Below are 26,337 nucleotides of genomic sequence, written 5' to 3'. Positions count from 1 at the left end.
AAGAGATTTGGAGGTATGGTGTAAAGGGGGAAATTTTACTATTTTACATTAGTGGTTTTATATTAAACTATTGAAAGAATGAAACCAGAAGCATTTTATGTGTGAAAAAAGTCTGTGTGAATGTTAAAAGCCTAGATTAATAAAGATTTTTGCAAAAAGTCTACAGAAAGAGTTGTGATTGATATGCTGATTCATCTTAAGATAGGAGAAAAATCAAACAACTACTTATGTTAAAGATTTTTAATGAAAAATATGTGATACATATTTGTGATGTCAATCCAAGGAATTAATACAAATTTTAAGTGACAGACCACATAAGATGCTTAAATCATATTTTGATATATGAAGCAAATCAACGTAAGAAAACCAATTGTGAACAGTGAGTTAGGCCAAGCTTTTTAAGAACACATAAAGAGAATATTACTCTTTTGTGTTATTTTATTTATTTATTTATTTTTTTTTTCTTTTGTGTTATTTTAGAATACTGGAAACAGCTATAAACTAAGCAGCCCTCCCTGGCACCTACACTTTGCAAAGAACTGGATCTCATCAAGATCTAGGACTCTTCAAATCTGGGTGAAGGCAAGACACCGGTTCCTATACAACTGGAGGCAACACACTGCTAGACTTTGGACTAAAAATGAAAAAAGGCAAATTTTCCTATTGTTTCTTCACAGCTTACAAAAGAAGTGACTAATATAACTCTTTGGATCCATCTGACACGGAAAATATTTCCTTTCCCTAACAATATATCCATACAGATTTAGGCAGCACATCCTTTACACTGGGAAATTGAAAAAAAAATCTACAAATAATAGAAGAGAGAATACTTATCAAATAAGCTCAGAAAAATAGTTAAATACTGGGTATTGTTGGTTACAACTCTTCCTCTAATTTAGTATCACTCTATAACTTGAACTAAAAAGAAAAAAAAAACCAAACAAACCCAAAATCCCAGGAGCTGTCTGGCTTGATAATCAAAACACAGTCTGATAATGATCATACCTCTCTTAAATATAGGAATCTCAATTACATGTTACATTTTCAGTAAAGGATAAAACAAGTTATTCAACATATTAAAAAGCCTTTATCATAGCTATTACTATTCTATGCCCATAAAAAAAAGTAGGCTTCTAGAAGAAAGGCAACTTATAAACTTAAGCTGATAATTATTTTTTGGAGTAATCTAAAAAAAAAAAAATACTAAAAGGAAAAAAATGGGAAAATTATTACAGATAATATTTCCTTAATGAGTATATAAATGATTAACATATTCCTTACTGAAATCTCAAACCAGCTAATTTGGAGACCTGATAAATACAAGAAACATTAACCACCTAACTATGAATTTCTTGTTCATGAATTCTTCCATCTTTCTTTTATCTAGTTTTGTAGGACTCTTTCTCTCTTCTGATAAAAACAATTATTACAGATTAGCATGACCATCTTCTAAATAATGTATTCACATCATGTGATGAGCAGAAGGGAGGAAGGCACCTGATGTAATAATAAGCACTGGGTGTCACATGCAACTGAAAAATCACTAAATTCTACCTCTGAAACTACTACACTGTATGTGAACTAAAATTTAAATAAAATTTTGAAAATAAAAAAATAAATCAAGCTTTCACAATATTAGGCTTCTTAATACAAAAGATGTTAAAACGATATTTCTCATATAACCCTGAGAATTGTTCCTTCCCTAAATAATACTCTGCAAAATGCAGCTGTTAAAATATTAACTGAAGACTTTGTTTTAAAAGATTTTATTTACTTATTCATGAGAGACACAGAGAGAGAGAGACAGAAACATAGGCAGAGGGAGAAGCAGGCTTCCTGCGGAGCCCAAAGCGGGACTCAATCCTAGGACCCTGGGATCACAATCTGAGCCAAAGGCACTCAACCACTGAGCCACCTAGGTGCCCCTTAACTGAAGACTTTTTAACAGATCATCTATATGCAATATTTTACTACAATTACTCTAGTTTTACAAGCCAACAGACTCTGAGTATAGTTTACCAAACTTAGTAGTATAGAATTTATTAACTTACACAGAATTTGGAGAGTTGCGTCCTAGAGTGAGAAGTTGTGTCTCTAGGTGAAACAATTTCAAGGTATCTTTTACTTGTTAATTTTTTTGTCTCTTTCTACCAGAATATAAACTCTATGAGGACAAGATTTTTGTGTTTTATCCTCTGTTATACTTCCAATGTTTAGAATAGAGCCTGGCATGGGATGCCTGGGTGGCTCAGTGGTTGAGCATCTTGCCTTTGGCTCAGGTTGTGATCCTTGCCAAAGTCCTGGGAGAGTCCTGCATCAGGCTCCCCATGGTAAGCCTGCTTCTCCCTCTGCCTATGTCTCTGCCTCTCTCTGTGTGTCATGAATAAATAAATAAAATCTCAAAGAAAAAAGAAGAGAAGAGAAAAGAATCGTACCTGGCATAAAGCAAGTGTTTGAGAATGCTTGCTGAATGAATTATCACCATTTATTTCAGCATATGATCTTAACATCCATTACAATATAAAAATTAAAACAAATGTAAAGGGTTTGACTTAGTCACCTTTTTATAGACCTCCAAATATGAAGTCCCCCAAAATTATCTGCCAGTAGCTCTGAAGACCTAGAAAGAGTTGAGACACAGATTAGTACAGAAAGAAGTAACAAAATGGACACAAAGAATAGAATTATATGGAATATTTTCTTTTTATTCTTTAAAAGAGAGAGAGCAAGCAGGTGTACGCATGAGTAGGGGTGAGGGGGGAGTGGGGCCGAGGGAGAGATAATCCTAAGGAGGCTCCATAATCAGCAAGGAGCTCAGTGCAATGTGGGGCTTGATCTCACAACCCTGAGATCATACATGAGCTGAAATCAGAGTCAGAAGCTTAATAACACTCAGGTGCCCCAAATTATATAGGATATTTTAACAGTAATTTATTTCATTTCTACATATTGCCTTAACTATCCTATGTTTCATTTAGTACTCTATTTTTGTCCTTTAACCATGATATACTATTTTTGTATAAAGCCAAAACCTAAAAAAAGAATGGAAAAGGAAATTGTCTTTATTAGACTTAAGTGGAAAATATTATGTCACTGGGTAATCCTCTGTTCTTCAAATGAGAATTTTCTCCCATTTCCCAAGGGATTCCTTCTGATCTCTCCTAGGAGGTACTTCTCCTCCACTGACCCACTCCCAAATTCAGAGGCATTTCTTTAACCAAATGTCAAGTTTACTACTCTCCAGTCAGACAAGGACATCACCTATTAAAGTATAAATCCATATTATTTCTCCCCTTCCCCTACTTTCATCAAATCGATCCTCTGTCCTACTAAAATAAAAAAAGACAACTGGGAGTCAATTCTACTTTCGAGACACTCCATAAAAGAATATGTGGAAAAAAAAAATATGTGGAAAAGAGCCTTAATTAACTTTCCACCTTCCAAAAAGTAAAAGATAACAGGTGATTTTGGGGGACAAAAAGTCAGCTTTTTAAAAGATTTTATTTATTTATTCATGAGACACAGAGAGTGAGAGAGGCAGAGACACAGGCAGAGGGAGAAGCAGGCTCCCATGCAGGGAGCCCGACACGGGACTTGATCCTGGGTCTCCAGGATCACGCCCTGGGCTGAAAGCAGCGCTAAACTGCTGAGCCACCTGGGCTCCCCCAAAAAGTCAAATTTAACATTAGCCAGAATAGGGAATTAATAGCTAAATGTTAACGTATTATGTATATGAAAAGAGCTGTTTTGGGGATTCCAGTTATCAAGCAATAGAGAGGAATGTACTTTTATGTCAATATTTTGTGGGCTTCTAATTTACAAAAAAATTGGAAAATAAACTATTCCTTATTTTTTAAAAAACAAGATTTTTATTTAATTGACAGAGAGAGAGAGAATATGAACAGAGGGAGGGGCAGAGGGAGAGAGACAGAGATAGAGGGAGAAACGGAATCCCAGCTTAGCATGGAGCCCAACCCAGGGCTCCATCCCAGGGCCCTGAGATGATGACCTGAGTAGAAGGCAGACACTTAACCAACTGAGCTACCCAGGCACCCCTAACTATTCTTTAGAAACAACTTTAAAAGAGCATGCTCAGAATTACTATAAAAATAAAAGGTATGAAGGTAACAACCAAAGGAAGAATAAAAAAACAAACCAAGAAGAATTAGACTCCTTTAGCAACAACAAGTAAGAAAGAAGGTAAAAAAATGACAAAAAGAAAAAGAGAACTAAATATATGGGTGTACAGCAGGGGGAAAATGAATGTATCAGAATTTCAATTTCAAATCAGTTTAACCTTTTCCAGAACAATTCATCAGAATCCATAGAAGACTAGCAAGTTCTTAGATTCAGAAGCAGAACTAGCCAAGTCTCCCAGTACAGAGTACTCTTTTGAGAAGTCTTCATTTACACACACATACAGTTTCTGGAGAAAAGACTGTTAAATAGAACATGACAAAAATGTTTTATAATTACCCGTCTTTTTAATTGGGTTCAGAAATGGTCAATAGTCTCTGTATGTGTCATTCTGACAGTCTTTTCTCTATATGACTTGCTGAAAGCACAAGACCCATGTGATCTCTTTGGTCACTCTCAGAGCAGACAGACAAAAAGTGTTTTAAGAACAATTCCAACAGGGATTTCAGAAAAAGAAATTGCATCAGCCAGGTGAGCCGGAAGCAGCTGGGAGACAAGAGTCCAATAAACAGCCAATCCAATGAAAGAAATTCAGAACAAGTCTGCTTCAGTAATCCTGTGAAGAGGACTGGCAGGAAGAGGAGTGCCGCTTTAGAAAGAGAACAGGCCTCATATGCTTCAGACAGTCTTTGTACTGAGGCTGTGGACCTTGGCCATTCTCCCAGAAATGATGCAATCCTGATGAACAAGATCTGCTGCCAGAGAAACAATTGTTAACAGCCTATGCAGACAGCAACTCAGCCAAGGCGTAATCTCTGATCGACTCTTCACAAACCCCCAGAAAGCCAAATCTCTTCCTCAATTTTGATCTCTGACAAAACATGCAAGTGAATATATACATTTAAATATATACAAACAAGCCATCTTTCCAAAATGCCCCTTTCCTTTTAATTGTTTTGGTTTTCAGTATCAATCATTCATAACTAAATTTTAAATAAAACACTAAGAGCATTTCTGCTTTTATGAGTACAGTCCTCCAAGCATAACAACAAGGCATTAAATTAAAAGCAAGGTATTAACAAGGTTGAAATTTTACACTTCTTTTCCTCACTTTCTTTAGAAAACGTTTTGAAAAGTAGTAGTGGCTTCCCTATGTATAAAAATCATTCTGGAATCTAGGATCCAATTATGAGATTTCAAAGTAAGGACAAACATGCACATTCACTAATTCAGGGACAGGAAAGCATATTTTGTAGTCATTTTTGAAGTTACGTGACTCAGTATGTTAAAGATAGGCATGTATTAGAGAGGGAAAATCTCTTGTTTAGGCTGACATAAACAGAAGGTTGAATAGTAACACACAATTTACAATGCTTCCTTTTCTCAAGGGCAACAATATTACTTCAGATCTTTTAAGAGGGTTAATGATTATTTTCATCTTAGTAGCAAAAACTATTTTGGAATCTAAATTTAAAATATCCTCAATTTAAAAATCCTCCCTAGATCCCTCATCTCCTAGGTCTGGTTTCCTTTTCAGAGTTTTAGTAATAAGTTGTACATACAGTACCATTATAAAATTATTAGGAATTTACCCCATCATTTACTAAATAAAAGACCCTGCATACTACAAATCTCAGTTCTCTAAATTCCAACTAGCCATAAGCTACAACCAACCAAATTTCTTCCTTTTGAAAGCATTAACTCTTAAACTGGGATTCACTAAAAACACAAGCATCTAAGATGTCTCCTGAAATTAATATATTCAGCTCAATCTACTACCCTCATTTTAAGCTATTAAATAATAAAAAATAACAGATAGAATAACTCTAAAGCAATAAAAGATGTACAGAAGATCAGTCTGTGAATAAATTTAAAGAAGAAAAAAATTTCAGGAAAGTTTTCAGTAAGGGTTAAGAGAAAATCGCTATTAGTTAAGATTCAATTTCTGAACCTACTAATTTTTCAAAATTTTGCCACACACGTAAGTTGAATTTATTCTTAAATACTTTTTAAAGAAAAGATTATTTACTTGAGAGAGTGAGCACACACTCATGTGAGCAGAGGGAGGATCAGAGAGAGAGAGAATTTCAAGCAGACCCTCTGATGGGCTGGAGGCAAACTAGGGCTGGATCTTCTGACCTGAGGCAAAATCAAGAGTCGGATGCTCAACTGAATGAGCCACCTAGACACCTCTGTTCTTGAATACTTCTATACTTCAGTTTCTTCTATTAAACAACTTCATAAAATAGTAAAAAGGAGAGACAGGGAAAGACTATTAAGTTTTTTAAACATTATTATCCTTAATTTTTAAATCACAGAGCAGTTAAAAAATGCAATAAATATATGAATGCATTTTTATCTACAGGACCAACTTGTCTAAGAACTAATGTGGCAGCTGCCATTTATGTGCCTCTCTTTCATCTTCAATCTAAACTGAAGTATTAAGGAAAAAACACTGCCATTGTACTGTAATGTATCACTTTTGCCCCTGAGAAAAGAAAAAATGCATTAGGAAAAAGTACTATATTAAGAAGCAGGAAAACTGAGTTCTAGCCTACAACTTAAATAGTTGGTGATCTCAGAAAAATCACTTTTTTTTTTTTTTAAGATTTCATTTATTTATTCATGAGAGGCACACAGAGAGAGGCAGAGACACAGGCAGAGGGAGAAGCAGGTTCCATGAGGGAGTCTGACGTGGGACTCAATCCTGGGACTCCAGGATCACGACCTGAGCCGAAGGCAGATGCTCAACTGCTGAGCCACCCAGGTGTCCCAAGAAAAATCACTTTTTATATACAATCTTTAATTCATCAAAGTAAAATCTTACTGGGCTTCATTCTGCTTCAGATATCTATAAATCCTGGCACTGGCTTAGGCAGGCAATTCATGCAATGTCTCAAAGTCTCAGTTTTCTCATCTGTACAATAGAAAAAATAATAATACCTATCCTGCTCACTCACAAGTACATATAGAGTAGCATTTGTAGCAAATAAAGAGTTTAAATGGCTCTCTGCAACCTTTAAACATATGTGAAGAGGAGCCATTACCTAATGATCTCAATGTGGCTAACAATTATTTTCACTATTCTCCAACAGCGTGTATTTCAATTCTGCTACCGTAACTAAAGTGAGAAGAGGATATGCTGGGAAACATGAAAAAACAGTGAAAAAAAAAAAAAAAACCAGTGTAGCAGAGTTAAGTGATAAGCATTACAAGAATTACTGGCAAATAGGAGATGAACTCTAAGAAAAGACGACGTGCTCAGAGATCTAGTGAAAATTCATATAATTGGGATGGTATAAACTGTAGTTAGGCTTAAAATCTGGAGCAAGTTAATGCAGGCAAAGAATCTAGGAGAAGTGTAGGGCTGAAGATAAGAAAAGAGAAAAACTGGAGGTAAACAATGGAGATTAAAGAAATTTAGACTAAGGTAATTTAGAGTCAAGACAACGTTTTCTTTTTCTCTATTTCTATTTATTACAATTTACTTTAGATGGCAACATTTGAATTAAAACAAATTTTTAAAACTTAAGCATCAATTATTACTGGTTCTATGCCAGACACACAAGTCCAGATTAAAATTCCTGGCTTTTGGGATTTATATTACCTAGATTTACCAGTTTTTTCCTTCCTTCCTTCCTTCCTTCCTTCCTTCCTTCCTTCCTTCCTTCCTTCCTCAAACATGAAGTGAGTAACTACTATATATAAAAACTATGTTAAGTGCTATTTTAAGATGTTTCTCTTATCCAAAGCAGGAGAGGGTAGGCAATTTGCAAACTCTTCAGGCTTGCCTATGTGCCAAGTATTACATTTTCACAACCATGAGGGGAAAAAAAAAATCCTAAAGTGTATCTCTAGAATTAAGGAGTCATTCTGAAGAGAAAACACCCTCCTCTCAAAGAAAGAAAACCCCAGACCACTCCACAGTTTACCAGTGACACAGAGGTCTCTTATAGAAAGATTTTTAAAATAAATCTCTTGAATTGTTTAGACAAGACTTAAGAATTAAGGACAACAGGCAGCAAGAACCCTCAAAACTGACAAAAAGAACCTGACCATACATGTTTTGGGATCAGTAGGCAGACCAGGTGGCTAAGTATATAAAAGTAAAGGAATTTAAAGCTTAACAATTCTGACATGCACAAAAGAGGTCCCCTCTCCAACCAATAGCTGTATTTTTAACATATTATCCAGATAATTGCTTGTAAAAATAGGCAAACTTTACAAAAGCATAAAAAGGTAGAAGTAAAATTCTCACATAATTCCACTTTCCAAAGATACCCCCAAAATAAGTGGTAACTCTACTGTTCTATAATCTGCTTTCTTCATTTAGTAGTAGGTTATAGACGTCTTTCTATATGCATATATACAAATTTACTTCTTCCTCTTACAGTATCTATTCTATGGATGGACTATAAGTCATCCTCTGCAGGTTGATGTTTAGATTGTTACTCATTTTCCATAATAAATACAACTCAACAGTCATGTACACATGCCTTTCTTTAACATACACATTTTCTTAGGATACATTCTTAGATATGCAACTGCTAAAATGTCATGACCATGTATCAGAGATGTCAAACCACTCTCCACAAAGTTAAAACCATTTAATACAATCCTACATAGGGTGTGAATGCTGGCTACATTTTCTCATAAGGTTTAAAATAATTTCAATTCTAACTCTACTCATAGAATCTTATGTTTAGAAGACTCCACATTCTATAAGAAAATACTAAAACGAAACTCAACTGCAAATTCAACAATTCTGATATATTTTTATGACTACTGACTGGATGTGCTATTGTCCTGTGAAATTCTTATATACTAAGTAAGAGATCTCATTTGCTTTTTCACTAAATTTGGGCTGTGATCTTCAAAATAAAACATAGATAAAGCACTATTTCAGAACAAAAGTATTTTATGGTTGTCCCATATGATAATTTTTAACCGAACGCACCAAGATCTAAATTTCTTCTTCCAGTAATGAAAAAAACAATGTTAACCACCTGCAACCTAACTAGCTAGCGTTTGTAGGGTTCTGATGGAAAAAATTCAAGTAATCTAGATTTGAGCTCTTTAGTTTCAAAGAAGTTATCAAAACTCTGATCTAGGGGTGCCTGGCTGGCTCAGTCAGAAGAGCATCAGACTCTTGATCTCAGGGTTTTGAGTTCAAGCCCCATGCAGGGTGTAGATTACTTAAATAAATAAACTTAAAAAACAAAACCAAAAAAACTCTGTTCTAGTAGTTCTATCTCAGAGTATAAAATAGGAGGCCCCTCATTTTTAATTACACTTGGAAAGAGAAAAAAACTTTAAAACTCTAAGAGACTTGTTAATACTGATTTATGAAGAGATAAAGCCAAAATACTAAATTTTTAGAGTGCCTATAAATGAAGCAAACAAAGAACCCCTCTCCTTTTTGCTGTGCTTGCTCTAGCACCTGACTGAGAGCCTGGATGGAGAGCTATTACTTTCTCCTTTGAAATGTTTTCTATAGACTGTCTTTTATCCATCCATTCACCAACATTACTCAACCTCTTTATGATTTCAAGGTTGCATTATAGCAATGAACTGATCTCACTACCTCTGGGCTCTCAACCCTCCAATTATTCATTCTTTCGTGACTTTAACCTTTCTAGAGCACAACTTCAATCATTATTATTCCACAATTAGAAATCTACAATGGCTCCCAAATACCTAATGGGTTAGTTCAAACTCCTTTGCCTGGGCAGCCTGGGTGGCTCAGCAGTTTAGCACCGCCTTCAGCCCAGGTTGTCATCTTGGAGACCCGGGATCGAGTCCCACATCGGGCTCCCTACGTGGAGCCTGCTTCTCCCTCTGCCTGTGTCTCTGCCTCTCTCTCTGTGTGTCTCTCATGAATAAATAAATAAAATCTTAAAAAACAAAAACAAAAAACTCTTTTGCCTGAATGGAATAAGAATTTATTTGTCAATTACCTGTTACTCTATTTCTTCTCCTTCAAAATTTTATTCAGACTACTTCTCCTGATACTATTTTCTGCATCCTTAAAAAACCTTTATTATGAAAAATTTCCAACAAATACAAAACAAAGAAAATCCTGTAATGAACTCATAAACCTTACCCAGCTTTAAACAATCAAATTGGGGGCACCTGGGTCGTCTATCTGAAGCTCAGGTCTTTTTCCCAGGGTCCTGGGACGGAGCCCAGCATCAGGCTCCCTGCTCAGCACGGGGTCTGCTTCTCCCTCTCCACCCTGTGTTCTCTCTCTCAAATATATAAATAATCTAAAAAAAAAAAAAAATAGTCAAACTGATAGCTAACTTTACTTTATCTGTAACTTCTCATCTTCTACAGGATTATTTTACAGCAAATGCCAGAAATATCAGTTGTACACAACACACCTGCAGAGTGGAGTTATCCCTTGTTTACCATAAAAACGAGCGAAAGGGGTCTCTGACTATATGGTAGGTGGCTGTGACAAAGAAAGACTATCTTTTTTTGGTAAAAGTCAAGATGGTTAGGGATGTCTGGGTCAGTGCTGAGCCTCTGCCTTAGGCTCAGGTGTGATCCTCAGTCCTGGGATTGAGTCCTACATCGGGCTTCCTCTGCGGAGCCTGCTTTGCCCTCTGCCTGTGTCTCTGCCTCTAAGTGTCTCTCATGAATAAATAAAATCAGGGGATCTCTGGATGGCTCAGCGGTTTGGTGCCTGCCTTCAGCCCAGGGTGTGGCCCTGGAGTCTCAGGATTGAGTCCCACTTTGGGCTCCCTGCATGGAGCCTGCTTCTCCCTCTGCCTGTGTCTCTGCCTCTCTCTCTCTCTGAATGAATAAATAAATAAAATATTTTTTTATTTATTTATTTATTTATTTATGATAGTTACACAGAGAGAGAGAGAGAGAAAGAGATGCAGAGACACAGGCAGAGGGAGAAGCAGGCTCCATGCACCGGGAGCCCGATGTGGGATTCGATCCCGGGTCTCCAGGATCGCGCCCTGGGCCAAAGACAGGCGCCAAACCACTGCGCCACCCAGGGATCCCTAAATAAATAAAATATTTAAAATAAATAAAATCTTTTTTAAAAAAGTTAAGATGGATAAAGAGCTTAATATAATTCACCAATTGATAGATTTGCTGAGTAATGTTTAGGTTTTGCAACTATACAGTTATGGCTACTAAAAATGTCTTAATCATTTTTTCTAAAAATAAAAAAAACAACCAAAACTTTGCAATCGATTATTATTTAATGAATTTGTTGATAAAATTTCTTGTATTCTTGAGAATGCAAATCTCTCCTTATAGCAAAGCTAACTGCAAGTGTACATATGACTCACAGCTGTAATACAGCATTCCTATATATTCTATATGCCAATAAACAAAAATGGATAAAACACCCCCAAAACAGGTAAAATATATCCATAAACCTGTGTATTGAAGATAAGGACTGATTACACCACAGAAGCAATGGTTCATATTTGAGGTAGTGACCAGCTGTTCTTATTTTTAGCAACCAGTTTCTTAGAATACTAGGACAGGCTTAGTGATGACACTTAGGGTACTCAACCGAGGAGCACTTTCCAGTAAAAAAAAAAATGATTCAGTAATAATGGTGTCGCAGAACAAAAGCATTTGGGGTGCATATGGGTGATTCCTATTTGAACTACAAAGCATACCTAAAGGTCCAGTTAGTGGAAAGTTAAGCCCAAGTCACTGTCAATGCAAATATATACCACTACATATTCTATTCCCAAACTACTCACCATAAGCTATACCAATGTCAATAAAATTAAACTTAAAATAATTTGTAATTTAAAAAGTGACAGTGATGGAAGATGAAGAGTAACTCAAAGAAAACACTGACATACACTGTTTTGCCTAAGCAAAAAATAAGCTTGCATTTACTCATACAGGTTACTGAGTAAAATGAAAACTTTGAAATGATGGGTACATTATTACCCTAGATGCCCAAGAAGATGAACATCTCTGGACCAAATAGCCAGTGGTTTGTTGCAACACAGAAACTTAAAAGTTTCCATCATGCAAAACAAAAATATTTGACTTATGGATTATAAACATTTTCTCTAGAGATCTTAATATGAAAAATGATTTTAAAACCTTGACACAGATGCATCTTTGATCCAATTTCAGTAAACATTTCAGCTGTATTTAGGCCAAACTTCTCATTTGTTAATTAATTCTTCTTTTTTTTTTTTAATTTTTATTTATTTATGATAGTCACAGAGAGAGAGAGAGAGAGGCAGAGACACAGGCAGAGGGAGAAGCAGGCTCCATGCACCAGGAGCCCGATGTGGGATTCGATCCCGGGTCTCCAGGATCGCGCCCTGGGCCAAAGGCAGGCGCCAAACCACTGCGCCACCCAGGGATCCCTGTTAATTAATTCTTATAATAAATTAGCCCCAGGACACTGACAAAATGGTACTTTTTAGTTAATGAAAACAACTAGCACAGTAAGCAGCTCCAAATTCTTATACAAAATATAATCACCATAAACCATACTAAGTTTTACCAGTCATTTTATTGTCTCCTTCAATCACTTCTGTTGTTTTTCCTGTCCTATCATAGTTTGACTCACAGCAATGTCCAGAATTCTAGCACTAAGTAGAGTAAAATACAAAGTATCTTAGGTTCACATGCTATTTTCTCTTTTTGTTAAAATATCTATTTTATAAATTTATCTTTTTCCCAAGTGAAAGATTTCTAAATGCTGAACATTACTGTATTTGAATACCGTTATTTCCTTTTCCAGTACTTGGTAACCAATATACAAACTAAGACTTTTTTTTAAAATCCTAATCCCCAGATTTTGACAAATTTCTTGTAGACCACCACTGGTAACTTTAGTGGTTCTAAATCTTTTTGGGAAAAAAGGATAGCTTTTTTAAAATGTTAAGATTTGGGGGGGAAGGATGGGAGAATAGTTAAAAGGGGTTTAGAAGTTAGAAATTTCTGGCTACAAAGTAGATCACAGGGGTGTAATGTACAGCATGGTGATTACAGGTAACATTTGAAAACTGAATTTTATTTTATACAGGTAATATTTGAAAATTGCTAGGAGGGTAGATCTTAAAAGTTCTCAGTACAAGAAAATACTTTTTTGGGTAACTATGTAAGGAGACAGATGTTAACTAGATTTACTGTGATCATTTTGCAATGTATGCAAATATCATTATATTATATACCTGAAACTAATATGTCATACGTCAAACATATCTCAATTTAAAAAATTTCTTTTTAAAATGAGGCCATTAGGGTGGGCCCTGAGTCAATATGACTGAAGCTTGTAAGAAGAAAACAAAGTCACCAGGGAGGTGGGTGCATAGAAGGATGACCCTGGGAAAAGGCAGTAGTAGGAGGTAGCCATCTGCAAGCTCTGGAGAGAAAGCTCAGAAGAAACCAATGCTGCCAAACAGCTTGATCCTGGATTTCTAGTGCAGAAGCTTTTATCTATAGACTACCAAAATACAGGGGGGGAAAAAAAGGTTATGAATTTGGTAATGCATTAGACCCTTTGGAATTGGGGGTTTCCCCCCAAAAGTACTAGTGTCAATAACAATAATCACAGAGAACTGACAATACTTCCGCATAGTACCTTTTCATTTTATGTACTTTTTTTAAAAAAAAAAGATTTTATTTATTCATGAGAGACACACAGAGAGAGACAGAGACACAGGCAGAGGGAGAAGCAGGCTCCATGCAGGGAACCCGACGTGGGACTCAACCCCAGGACCCCAGGATCAGGCCCTGGGCGGAAGGCAGGCGCTAAACCACTGAGCCACCTAGGGATCCCCCTCATTTTATGTACTTAAAGATCACTGTCTATTTTGCTATGACAGTACTAAACAAATATCCTTGTAAATGTATTAGATGTTCGTTACTAAGTGTGACCAAAAAAGGGGAAACAAGAATCCCTGCCTTAGAAGATGCCCCCACTTTGACCTATTGGGCTAAACTACCGTGAACCCCCAACCCTCATTAACTCAATGATGTCTTCACACTGATCTCTAAATTCTAAAACAAACACCAATCAACCAACCAAACAACAAAAAACAAACGAATCAGCTCTTCAACAAATTTAGGACTTAAGTATCCACTAAGATTCAAGACTGTGTTTTAAATCTTCCCCAATCTGTCTATGAAAGCAGGAAGGAAATCTAGTTGGGTCTAGTATCAATATGCAAAAATTGACCCCTGTGGGATGCCTGGGTGGCTCAGCTGGATGAGTGTCCAGAGCTGACTGTAGCTTATGTCATGATCTCAGGGTTGTGAGATCCAGCCTCGAGTCTGGCTCTGTTGCTGGGCTTGGAGACCGCTTGGGATTCTCTCAGATCTCCCTTTCCCTCTGCCCCTTCTCTCTCTCTCTCTCTCTCTCATAAAAAAAATAAAATAACATATGGGCAGCCTGGTGGCTCAGCGGTTTAGCGCTGCCTTCTGCCCAGGGCGTGATCCTAGAGTCCTAGGATCAAGTCCCGCATCAGGCTCCTGTATGGAGCCTGCTTCACTCTCTGCCTCTGTCTCTGTGTCTCTCATGAATAAATAAAATCTTTAAAAAAAATAATAAATAAAATTCCTGGTATAAACTAGCTTGTTACTGTTTTTCTGCCTGATTTCAAACTTAATACTTCTTAGCTATTATTTGAGCAACAATATGAATTCTTACAAATCCTGCTTTGGTGAACTATTCAAAGGAGACAGTAGCTGTCCAATGTCTTCTTTGAAGGGACCTATAATGAATGTTTATTTGGCTATCAGCTTATTTTAATAAAAGAACACTAATTCATAAGGCAATAAAGTTTTTATTTTTTAAAGATTTTATTTATTTGACAGAAAGAAAGAGAGAGTGCGTGCATACAAGCAGGGGGTGCAACAGATGGAGGAGAAGCAGACTCCTTGCTGAGCAGGGAGCCCGATGCAGGGCTCCATCCCAGGACCCAGGACTTGAGCCCAAGGCAGACACTTAACCGACTGAGCCACCCAGGTACCCTGGCAAAAAAGTTTTAGAAGTCTTGTAACTTCTAGACCTGCTATTAACGCCTTCTATTGATTTCTTTTTAAAAAGTTGAGTTTACCAATAATTGGTACACTGAGTATTCAGGAATGTCACGTTGATACAAGTAAAACTAAGTAGGTTTCAATCTCTAGTAGCAAAATTATGAATTTACAGATTATTTCTTTGTAAGAAAACAAGCACATTCACAGGTGGGCTTTGTGGTGGTTTGCTGTTTGGCCAAGTAGATCAAAGAGAGGGCAACCATTTGAGGCTGTAGAACAAATTAAGTATCTTATCTTTCTCTCTTAGGAATCTGTAATTCTTGATTTTCTCTTTTGAAGAGAGATCACTGATTTCTGTGAAAATCTGATTAAGACTATGAACTTTTTCCGGGATCCCTGGGTGGCGCAGCGGTTTGGCGCCTGCCTTTGGCCCAGGGCGCGATCCTGGAGACCCGGGATCGAATCCCACATCGGGCTCCCGGTGCATGGAGCCTGCTTCTCCCTCTGCCTGTGTCTCTGCCTCTCTCTCTCTCTCTCTCTGTGACTATCATAAAAAAAAAAAAAAAAAAAAAAGACTATGAACTTTTTCCTTAGAAAAACAGACAAAACTTGAGGTAAAATTCTAGGGAGTCATAGGCCTCTGCTGCTCTCTCCTCTTTCCAGAACTGCAGCCTGTTTGATAAAGAAAGCCTATAACCGACTGAATGGCAAGGTATGGATGACTGAAAGAGGCCTATTGACTTTTTTTTAATATCAAGGAAGCCAAAATTTACACTTACTGTCATAAAGGATAGTGCCCAATTAAAACCCAACCACCCAACTCTGGCGGAGGATCCTAAAGAAAGAAAGGTCAAAACTGCAGAAAAGTAGCAATACCTAAAGTTTAAAAGAATGGGCAGATTATGCTGGTGGAGATAGAAGGCTCCTTAAGTAAGTTAGGTAAAATAGTATAATGAAAAGATCCTGGAATCATGAGGACTTGACTCACTCTGTTATTAATTGCGTGATCACTGATTGACTTTGGTCATTTGTAAACAACTCCATTGCACTACTTTGAGAATTAAGTAAGATAGCATTCATAAGAGAACCTAGCAAGATACCTGGCATACTGTAGGTACCCACTTTTGGTATGTAGAGTTACACAATTAAAGAAGTAAACAGGAGCCATTTTGTGGCTTCCTAGGCAATAGTACAAAGTGGTGAAGAGGAACCCACAGTTTGAGTCTCATTAGTAATTTACAAAGTCCACTAATAGTCACTGAGTAAACTGCACGTTCATCAAAACATCCCATCAGTTTTGTAAGCTCCATGCCCAGCATGAAGCCCAACCCAGGGCTTGAACTCATGACCCTGACTTCTCAGGGTCAGGTTCTTGAGAACCAAGATGAGATCAAGAGTTGGATGCTTAACCAACTGAGCCACCCAAGTGCCCCGAGAAAATGTTTAACATTAACCTAATATACACAAGATATCTTTTCAGAAATTCAACCATCTCATAAAATGAAATCTATTAGTATACTGAATATACTGTTAATTGACCCAACTGTTTCCTCGATCTTCTGGACGGGAATGATTTCCAAAATCCACAGACTTCATTATTATTATTTCCTTTAAGTACAAACTCATTATATATCTCTGTAGCTATTCTGTTTTGCTGTTGTCTGGAAATATCATGTGATAGTCACAAGAGGAACTGGGCTCAGAGGGCTAGTAATACTACTGGGGAGAGATGAAACATCTGAGTGTGTTTACTAAGTCAGCCTTATCAAGACCCACAACCCCCAAGTCTATAGATACTTTTATTTTAAACTTAGAAAGATTTTATTGTGAAAAATGTCAAACATATATAAACGTAAAGTTTTATGAGTAGTATCATTTATTCATCATTGTTTCAATAATTACCAACTCTAATCTTGTTTCATCTATTACCTCTCCTCCATTCTAAAGCCAACACCAGCAATTTAACATTTCATCTATATTTTAGCATGTATCTTTGAAAGACAGTCTTTTAAAAAAGAAAATGTGTGCATTTTCGTTCGTTCCTGTTTTAAGGGGAAAGAAGAAAATAACTTTAGCCCACCATTTTGCCCTTTCCTAGAATTCCCATTCCTGTATCATAAAATATTGTCAGCCAATCTGAATTCATTTTGGCACTCCTCAATCACTCTAATCTAAAGCAACTTTCAAAAAATTTACGAGAAAGGAACACTTAAAAAAAGATTCTATTTATTTATTTTGGGGAGGGAAGGAGAGAGGGGGGAGGGAGGGAGAGAGAAACAAACACAAGTGGGGGCAGGGGCAGAGGAAGAAGCAGACTCTGCGCTGAGCAGGGAGCCCAACGCAGTGACATGGTGATCAACCCCAGGACACTGATCATGACCTGAGCCGAAGGCAGACACTTAACCCACTGAGCCACTCAGGCACCCTGAGAAAGGAACATTTTCAAACTCATTTTGCAAGGCTACAAATTCTTTGATACCAAAGCTAGGCAAGAATACCACAAGCCGATACTCCTAATGAACACACATGCAAAAACCCTTAACAAAATATTCACAAACTGAATTCAGGAGTACATTAAAAGGATATACTATAACTAAGATTTATTTCTGAGATACAAGGATGGTTCAACTACCCAAATCAATAAATGTGATACAGCACATCATGAAGTGAAGAATAAAAATAACATGATCATTTCTATAGACAAACTTGACAAAACTTAATATCTTTTCATGATAAAAAGAGCTCTCAACAAATTAGGTACAGATAAAATGTACTTCAACATAATGAAGGCAATACAGGATAAACCTGCAGCTAACAACCTGAAAGCTTTTACTTTAAGGAACAAGACAAAGATGCCCACTCTTGTCACTTTTATTCAAAATAGCACTGGGAGGTCCTAACCAGAGCAACTAGACAAAAATGAAAGAAAAGAAAAGAAAAGAAAAGAAAAGAAAAGAAAAGAAAAGAAAAGAAAAGAAAAGAAAAGAAAAGAAAAGAAAGAAAAGGGGAAGGGGAAGGGGAAGGGGAAGGGGAAGGAAAGGAAAAAAAAAACCATCCAAATCAGAAAAGTAAAACTGTTTGCAGATGACATGGAATCCTATCATAGAATACCCTAAGGTTCCACCAAAAAGTTGTTAATGAAAAATTGAAGTAAAGCTGCAAGATACAAAATCAATATAAGCATCAGTTGTAGGGATGCCTGGATGGCTCAGCGGTTGGGTGCTGCCCTTCATTTCAGGTCGTAATCCTGGGATCCAGGATCGAGTCCTGTGTCGGGCTCCCTGCAGGGAACCTATTTCTTCCCTCTGCCTGTGTCTCTGCCTCTGTGTGTCTAATGAATAAATGAAATCTTTACAAAAACAAAACAACAACAACAACAACAACAACAACAAACCAGTTGTTCTATACACTAACAACAAACTACGGGAAAGAGAAATCAGATGGGATGCCTGGGTGGCTCAGCGGTTGAGTGCCTGCCTTTGGCTCAAGGCATGATCCCGGAGAGCCGGGATCGAGTCCCACATCAGGCTTTCTGCATGGAGCCTGCTTCTCCCTCTGCCTACGTCTCTGCCTCTCTCTCTGTCTCTCATGAATAAATAAATAAAATATTAAAAGGAAAAAAAGGAATTAAAAAACAATTTTAATTACAATAGCATTAAAAATAAAGTATTTAGCAATAAATTTAACCACGGAAGTAAAAGATCTGCATAATGAAAACTATAAAACACTGATGAAAGGAAATGAAGACAGAAATGAATCGAAAGATAGTCATGTTCATGGATTGGAAGAATTAATACTTTTTAAATGTCCATACTATCCAAAGTGACCTATAGAGTCAATGAAATACCTTTGAAAATTCCAAGGCAAAAAAAAAAAAAATAAAAAATAAAAAATAAAATAAAATAAAATAAAATAAAGGAAATTCCAAGGCATTTTCACAGAAATAGAAAAAAAAAATTCTGATATTCCTTCTATGGAACCACAAAAGACGCTGAGTAGTCAAAAAATAGTCTTGAAAAAGAACAACAAAGCTGGAGGCAGCATAATTCTGGACTTCAAACTATATCACAAAGCTGTAGTTATCTTAAAAAGTATGACCCTGGCATAAAAGCAGACACATAGATCAATGTAACAGAAAAGAGAGCCCAGAAATAAATCCATATATACACTATCAATTAATTTTCAACAAAGGCACCAAGAATATACAATGGGGAAAGGACAGTTTCTTCAATAAATGGCTCTGGGAAAACTGAAAATCCATATGCCAAAGAATGAAACTAGACCCCTATCCTTTACCATATGCAGAAATCAACTCAAAATGGATTAGACTTGATTTAAGACCTAAAACTGTATAACTCCTGGAAGAAAACAGAGTGCAGGGTCCCTGTCATTGATCTTGTCAATGATTTTGGGATTTGACACCGAAAATAAAGCCAACTAAATAAAAAATAAACAGGTTGGATTACAGCAAACTAAAAGCTTCTGTACAGCAAAAGAAACCATCAACAAAATGAGAAAGCAACTTATGGAATGGGAGAAAATATTTGGAAACCACATATCCAATAAGCAGTTGATAAAAATATATACGAAATTCACCCAACTCCTCCCCCACCCCCCACCCCCGCCAAAACTCTTACAAACTCAATAGCACAAAAAACAAATTAACTAATGGGCAAAGGACCTGAATAGACATTTTCCCAAATAAGACATAAAAATGGCCAAAAGGTTCTTGAAAAAGGTGCTCAACATCACTTATCAGCAAGGAAATGCAAACCAAAACCATGATGAGTTAACACTCATACCTGTTAGGATGGCTATCAACAAATAACAGGAGATATCAGAAGCTAGTGAGGATGTAAGATAAAGGAACCCTTGTATATTGTTGGTGGGAATGTAAACTAGTAGAGTCATTATGGGAAACAGTATGCAGGTTCCTCAAGAAATTAAAAATAGAACTACCATATGATCCAGCAATCCCACTTCTGGGAATATAGCCAAAGGAAACAAGATCACTATCTTGGAGAGATACCTATACTCCATGTTCGCAGGAGCACTATTCACAACAGCCAAGGTATGGTAACAACCTAAGGGTCTGTCAAAGGATGAATGAATTTAAATATATGATACTTATCTATTTACCTACAGTGGAATACTATTCAGCCATTTAAAAAAGGAAATCCTTTCACTTGTGATGACATGAATAAGTCTGGAGAACATTATGCTACCTGAAATAAGCCCGACAGAGAGAGAAAAATACTGCATAGCATCACTTACATGTGGAATTGTTAAGAACAAAACAAAACAAAACTGAACTCACTGAATCAGAGTAGAATGGTGGGTGTCAGGGGCTGGGGTGTAGGAGAAATGGGGAGAGATTGGTAAAAGGGTACAAACTTCCAGTTATAAAGATGAATAAGGTCTGAGGATCTAATGTATATATAACATGGTGACTATAGAGAGTAATACTATATATTGCAGAGTTGAAATTTGCTAAAAGTTCAGAACTTAAGGTTTCTCACCACCTCCCAAAAAGAGGGAGGTACATATATGAGGGTTGAATGTGTTAATTAACTCAAGTGTTGGAATTCTTTCACAATGTTTATTAAATCATGTTGTATACATTTTTGTCAATTACATCTCAATAAAGATTAAAATACACACACACACAATGTTCAACACTAGAATTTATGAGCAATCTGGTGGTACACAGCTTTATCTGCAAAGATAAATGTATCTTGAAATCCTAAAGGTAAAAATTTCCTTTAACTCTGATCAGCATGTGTCACTAAAGCCACTTCGAATAAAACAATTTCTACTAACGTCCGAAAAGAACCTTGGATCCTGAAAAGAAGCTTTTCTTTCTTTAAAGCTCCCTTTGGGGGGAGGGCTCAGAGGGTTGGGGGACTCAGTGGGTTAAGTATATGCTTTCGGCTCAGGTCACGATCCCAGGGTCCTGGGATGGAGCGAGCCCGTCATCAGGCTCCCTGCTCTGTAGGGAGCCTGCTTCTCTCTGCCTGCTGTTCCCCCTGCTTGTGCTGTCAAATAAATAAAATCTTTAATCAAAAAATAAAAAAATAAAGCACCTTTCTCTATTATATACCTCTTTTTTTTTTAACTTTATTTATTTATTTATGATAGACACAGAGAGAGAGAGAGGCAGAGACACAGGCAGGAGAAGCAGCAGGGTCCATGCAGGAAGCCTGATGTAGGACTTGATCCCGGGACTCCAGGATCATGCCCTGGGCCGAAGGCAGGCACCAAACCGCTGAGCCATTCAGGGATCCCCTAATATATACTTCTTAATGTGATATTTATGTTACAGATACATATATGTTCTAAATACAAGTACATTTCTAAAGTCAGAAGTCTCAAACAAATTTCAGCTGCACACCAATTATTCCTTTGTTAAACAGTTGATTCTTTTCAATATAACCAATGGAATCATGAAAATCAAGTGCTCTATTTATAGCATGAAAACACTACTTATCCCAAAGTGAAGATAAAGTTTACAGAATCGATCAAATATTCATAACAATAACAACTACCAAAATAAAAGCTAACATTTACTGGATACTTATTTTATACAAACCACAGTTTCTTCCATCACTTTACATGCAGTAGCTCATGACATGCCCACAACTTTATGAGTAACGTACTACTCCTATTCAGCCAAACTAACCAAAAATCTTGGGGAAGGCTAAAAGCAGGAAAACAGCAAACTAGAATCTGAACCTTAGTCTTCATTTTAAGTAACTATTGCTTCACCATTTGACATATCCTGATTTAATATTTTTTAATCTATAAGTATAATGTGACACATATTGCTGAAATATGATAATGTTACTTCTTTTAGGTATTATAGTTCAAAAGGATAAAACAGATTTCACATTCAACAATTTAAGATTTTTAAAGATTTAATATTTAAGACTTATAAAATCAAGTAATTTGAATTTTAAATGACAATGTTAAAAAGTAGATGACATCCTTTCTAAGAGAGTGTCTATTTTCAGGTCTAAGTAAACCATTCAAGGAATGTTAATTGGTGAGCTTTCTACTACAAGTAGCAGCAGTGTCCCAAGTGGTAGTCAGGTTTAAGTACTTGAAATCATCAGAGACAAATGGAAAATGATCTAGTATTTTAAGAGATTATTTTTATGAGAGAAAGGAAGTTTCTTGTCTTGAATTATATATATCATAACAAGAAATTGTGGTTCCTAGAAGAATAGAAAAGTCCATGATCCTCTTCCATGGACTAAAAATAATTATTATTTTAGAAAAATCTATAAGCAGATAGTTTTCATAAATTAACCTAAATGATTTTTGTGTTATAGAAATACTATGACAAAACTACTTTAAATATTCATGATGAATCTGTCAAATCTTACATATAGGGACAGGAAGAGATTAGGTAAAAAAATACAATAAACTAGATTTCCCTGACTACATGAAGATTTGTACATTTCACTTAGTAATGCTACTTTATATAATTTTAAAACAAAAAGTAATCCCTGAAAAATCTGAGATTGAGTTGAAACAAATTAATCTCACTGTGTATCAAGTTGGTAGCACAGCCATATAGAAAAGAATTATTCCAAGTGACTTTAAAACATTTTAACTTGACAGTATATCCTTAGAGGGATATATCCTAATGGTATAAATAAATAAACTCACTTTCCAGTGATCGTATTGTTCCAGCATTCTAAAACTGTTGTGTGTACAATGTAGGACAAAGCAAAGAGTAATGGCACTGATGTTAGTGGAAACTAGGATTTGGGGAATGAGGGAAAGGATTAATGTAAAAAATTATGTAGTATTCAATTCCAAATAAAAGTTGTCAAATACCAACAACTAATATTTTTTCAAAGAAACAAAAGTAGAAAAAAGTATTTTTAGTCCTGTCTATCTAAAAGGTCTAGAAACCAGGACCAACCCAAGAGCAATGAACTCCTACCACCCACACTGTGGTCTCTAGGTACCATTTCCTACTAAAAGAAACCAGTGTGTGTGCAGAAATGAGTAATTCCAGGTTTGGGGCAGGAAATGTCAAAATGATCCTAGAACACCTTGTCATACTAGAAAGCAAGGAACCAATCAAAAAAATAAGCCAGGAAACAATTGGGAATGAGTAAAAGGGCTCAGAAGACAACAGCCAAATTGTACAAATTGAACGTCAAAAACAGTAACTACAAGGGTCTGAAACATATCAAACATATTGCAAACCATAAGTACACAATAATAGCACTTCACTGATCACCTAGGAAGGCTGCTAGGTTACCAACCCCTTATTCTGAAAACTGGTAAGGGGGATAAAACAAATACTGATCTTGCCTTTTTTTGCATTCAAAATGTACCCCAGGATAACCAAATATATGAGAGGGAACACTACAAAAAATAAATAAGGTAGTGATAAAATATTACCACTTTGCAGCCATAAAGGAAATAATGAGTGTAGGCCCATGGTTCTCAACGTGTGGTTTGATAACTGATGAAGTTCCTAAGATTCTTTCAGGGGGGATGTGAAGTCTTTCTCTTTTCAACTACATATCGATGTGAGGACAGAGTTTCTTCAGTCTTCAACCAAATCAACTTATCACAAGAAATTAAATGCAGAAGCAGCTGTGAGAAAGCAGCTGTCTTCTATTAAGTCAGATACTGAAGATATTTGCAAAAATGTAAAACAAGGGATCCCTGAGTGGCTCAGCAGTTTGGCGCCTGCCCTTTGGTCCAGGGTGTGATCCTGGAGTCCTGGGATCAAGTCCCACATCGGGCTCCCTGCGTGGAGCCTGCTTCTCCCTCTGCCTGTGTCTCTGCCCCTCTCTCTGTCTCTCTCTGTCTCTCTCTATGTGTGTGTCTCTCATGAATAAATAAATAAATAAATAAATAAATAAATAAATCTTTTTAAAAAAGTTAAACAATGCCACTTGAAGAAAAAATTTTGGAAATATAGTTATTCTTTATAAAAGTAATGTCATTTATGTTAGCAGGATTTGTTACCATTATTTTAAAATTAGTTGATAAATAACTTAAAATGTTTCTGTTTTAATTTCTAATCTGGTGATAGAATTTCTTTGGGGCTTTCAATTTTTTAAGAGCATAAAGTTTAAGAATGGCTGATACAGGCAATGAATACCAACAGCTGCTTAACATTACATAGAAAGGTAGAAATTATGTAGCTTTAAAAAAAAAAAAGATTTATTTATTCATTTGAGAGAGAGAGGGGGAGAGAGAGAGGGGAGGAGAGAGAGGGTGCACAGGAGCAGGAAGAGAAAGAATCCTTCCAGCAGACTCCCTGCCTGGTGCAGATCCGGATGCACAAGGCTCAATCCCAGGACCCTGAGATCATGACCTGAGTCAGATGCTTAACTGAGCCACCCAGGCGCCCCCATGTTATGTAACTCACAATGCAAGTACATAGTACTATTATAAAGTATATTTACAATCCACCTAGTAACATGAAATATGGGCAGGGGAAGTCATCTAATAGAATATGTTAACTGACACCATGGGGATGCAACCTCCAATATTCAAAGAATAGGAACTCTTTACACAGTGGCATAGTTAAAACAAGTATATAATATATACAAGAGAAAATAATCTATAAACACTCAAACTTATCAACTTAGAGAAATGTATAGACCTTCTCTCAATCAAATGGAATGGTTTATTTTCTAAAAGATCTTATTTATTCATTTGAGAGAAGAGAGCTTAAGCTGGGGGGGAGGGGGGCACAGAGGGAGAAGTTACTTCATAAAGTAGGATGTCTGTGTCTCTTCTTGTTGCTTGGTTTATTCTGCAAACTTCAAGCCATTCCTTTTCATACCAACTATTCATGATAAGCTATGAAGGGAAAGGATGTCTGTGTCTCTTCTTGTTGCTCGGTTTATTCTGCAAACTTCAAGCCATTCCTTTTCATACCAACTATTTATGATAAACTATGAAGGGAAAGTTACACTTACTCAAGAGCCTTCCTTCTCTTAAGATACAGATTTTACATGGGTCTCACACATGGCCTGCTAAGACAACTACTCAACTGACGAACGGATACCTTATTCTCAGTAACGCCTCAGATCTTAGTGACATAGGAGTTAAGTTAGGATGAGTGAGGAAAAAAATATCTAGGTCAGGTCAACCAGCGGAGGCTCCAAAGTAAGAGCCTTGGGTTGCCATTATTACCTACTTGTTTAGTTCTAAAGAGTTTGGCTACAATCATTTTTTACCCAGGATTTTTTAGTAAATATCTGATGTTAGTACTCCTTATATAATGAACCACCAATAAAGTGACTACCCATTTAACCTATAAGTATTTTATGCCACTTCACAGGTTTTAAATTTTTGGGTAAACTTTTTCAAGAAAAGTAGCCTAAATATGAAAATATGTAAAAATACAGAACAATTTTAGCCTCATCTGAAAATGTGCAGATACCACGTCAACCTACCCTTATTTTGTTCTATTACTAGGCTATGACATTAAAGTTCTAATTGCCATAAATAAAACGAAATATGTCTAGCAAGAACAAAATTAAAAAGAGACTTCAAAAATTTGGACTTGCTTCTATATTTTCCTCAAACTTTTTTTTTTTTTTTAAAGACATCCCACTTAATATTTTTCAGACTGTGGGCATAAAGACATTTAATTTGTGTGGCCACAGTAATTTGTAACATAAAAATTGAGAAAATAAAAATTTATGCATTCATACAACAAACTAATGCTACAGTCACCATGCAATCAGTCATACTGCCCTGAAGTTCCTTTTCTTTGTTCTATTTTAGGAGGTTAAACTCTTTTGTCTTAGAAAGAAAATAAAGTATAAAAAAAGTGCCCTTTAGATTCTAACCCAAATGTTACCATAATAAACATTTATTTTTTAAGTAACCATATCTGTGTCTCTTCCTTTTCTCTCTGGTTTCTCTTATAAAACAAGTCAACTCTCAACAGTCTACATTAATAAAGGAAAATGTAACATAAATGCAGAGGCACTCTAACTGCCAACAGGTCCTTCCACTTAAATAAAACCTTCCTTGGATACTGAGAATGCCCAAACAGTTGCTTATTAACTAGAGATCATCCCCCTTCAGAGATATGAGAGTATAAATTGTGTGTTTTGTGGCATGCGCGGAGGTTGGCAGAAAGAAATAGAACTTTCCAACATAGGCTAAAGATTATAACAGGGCAGGAATAAAAAACCATGGAGACCCAGGGGGGCAGGTGGGGAG

At 36.3% G+C, this 26,337-nt stretch overlaps 1 protein-coding gene across 16 annotated transcripts in view; it reads right to left on the bottom strand.

Moving 5' to 3' along the window:
• Window positions 1-26,337, bottom strand: part of SETD5 (SET domain containing 5) — an 84,410-nt gene that overhangs the window by 48,174 nt on the left and 9,899 nt on the right. For 14 of the 16 annotated variants that reach the window (XM_041761574.1, XM_041761573.1, XM_041761585.1 and 11 more), the window contains exon 2: window positions 2,561-2,620. The exons of 1 other annotated variant lie outside the window; for it this stretch is intronic. The gene's annotated coding sequence lies outside the window, so the exon portion shown is untranslated. Of the gene's footprint in view, window positions 1-2,560; window positions 2,621-10,240; window positions 10,404-26,337 lie in introns of all 16 variants that reach the window. One more of the 16 variants, XM_041761578.1, reaches the window with a different exon arrangement.

Source organism: Vulpes lagopus, chromosome 7, assembly GCF_018345385.1.
Source record: "Vulpes lagopus strain Blue_001 chromosome 7, ASM1834538v1, whole genome shotgun sequence".
NCBI lineage: Eukaryota > Metazoa > Chordata > Mammalia > Carnivora > Canidae > Vulpes > Vulpes lagopus.
This window is presented reverse-complemented; position numbering and strand designations above follow the sequence as displayed.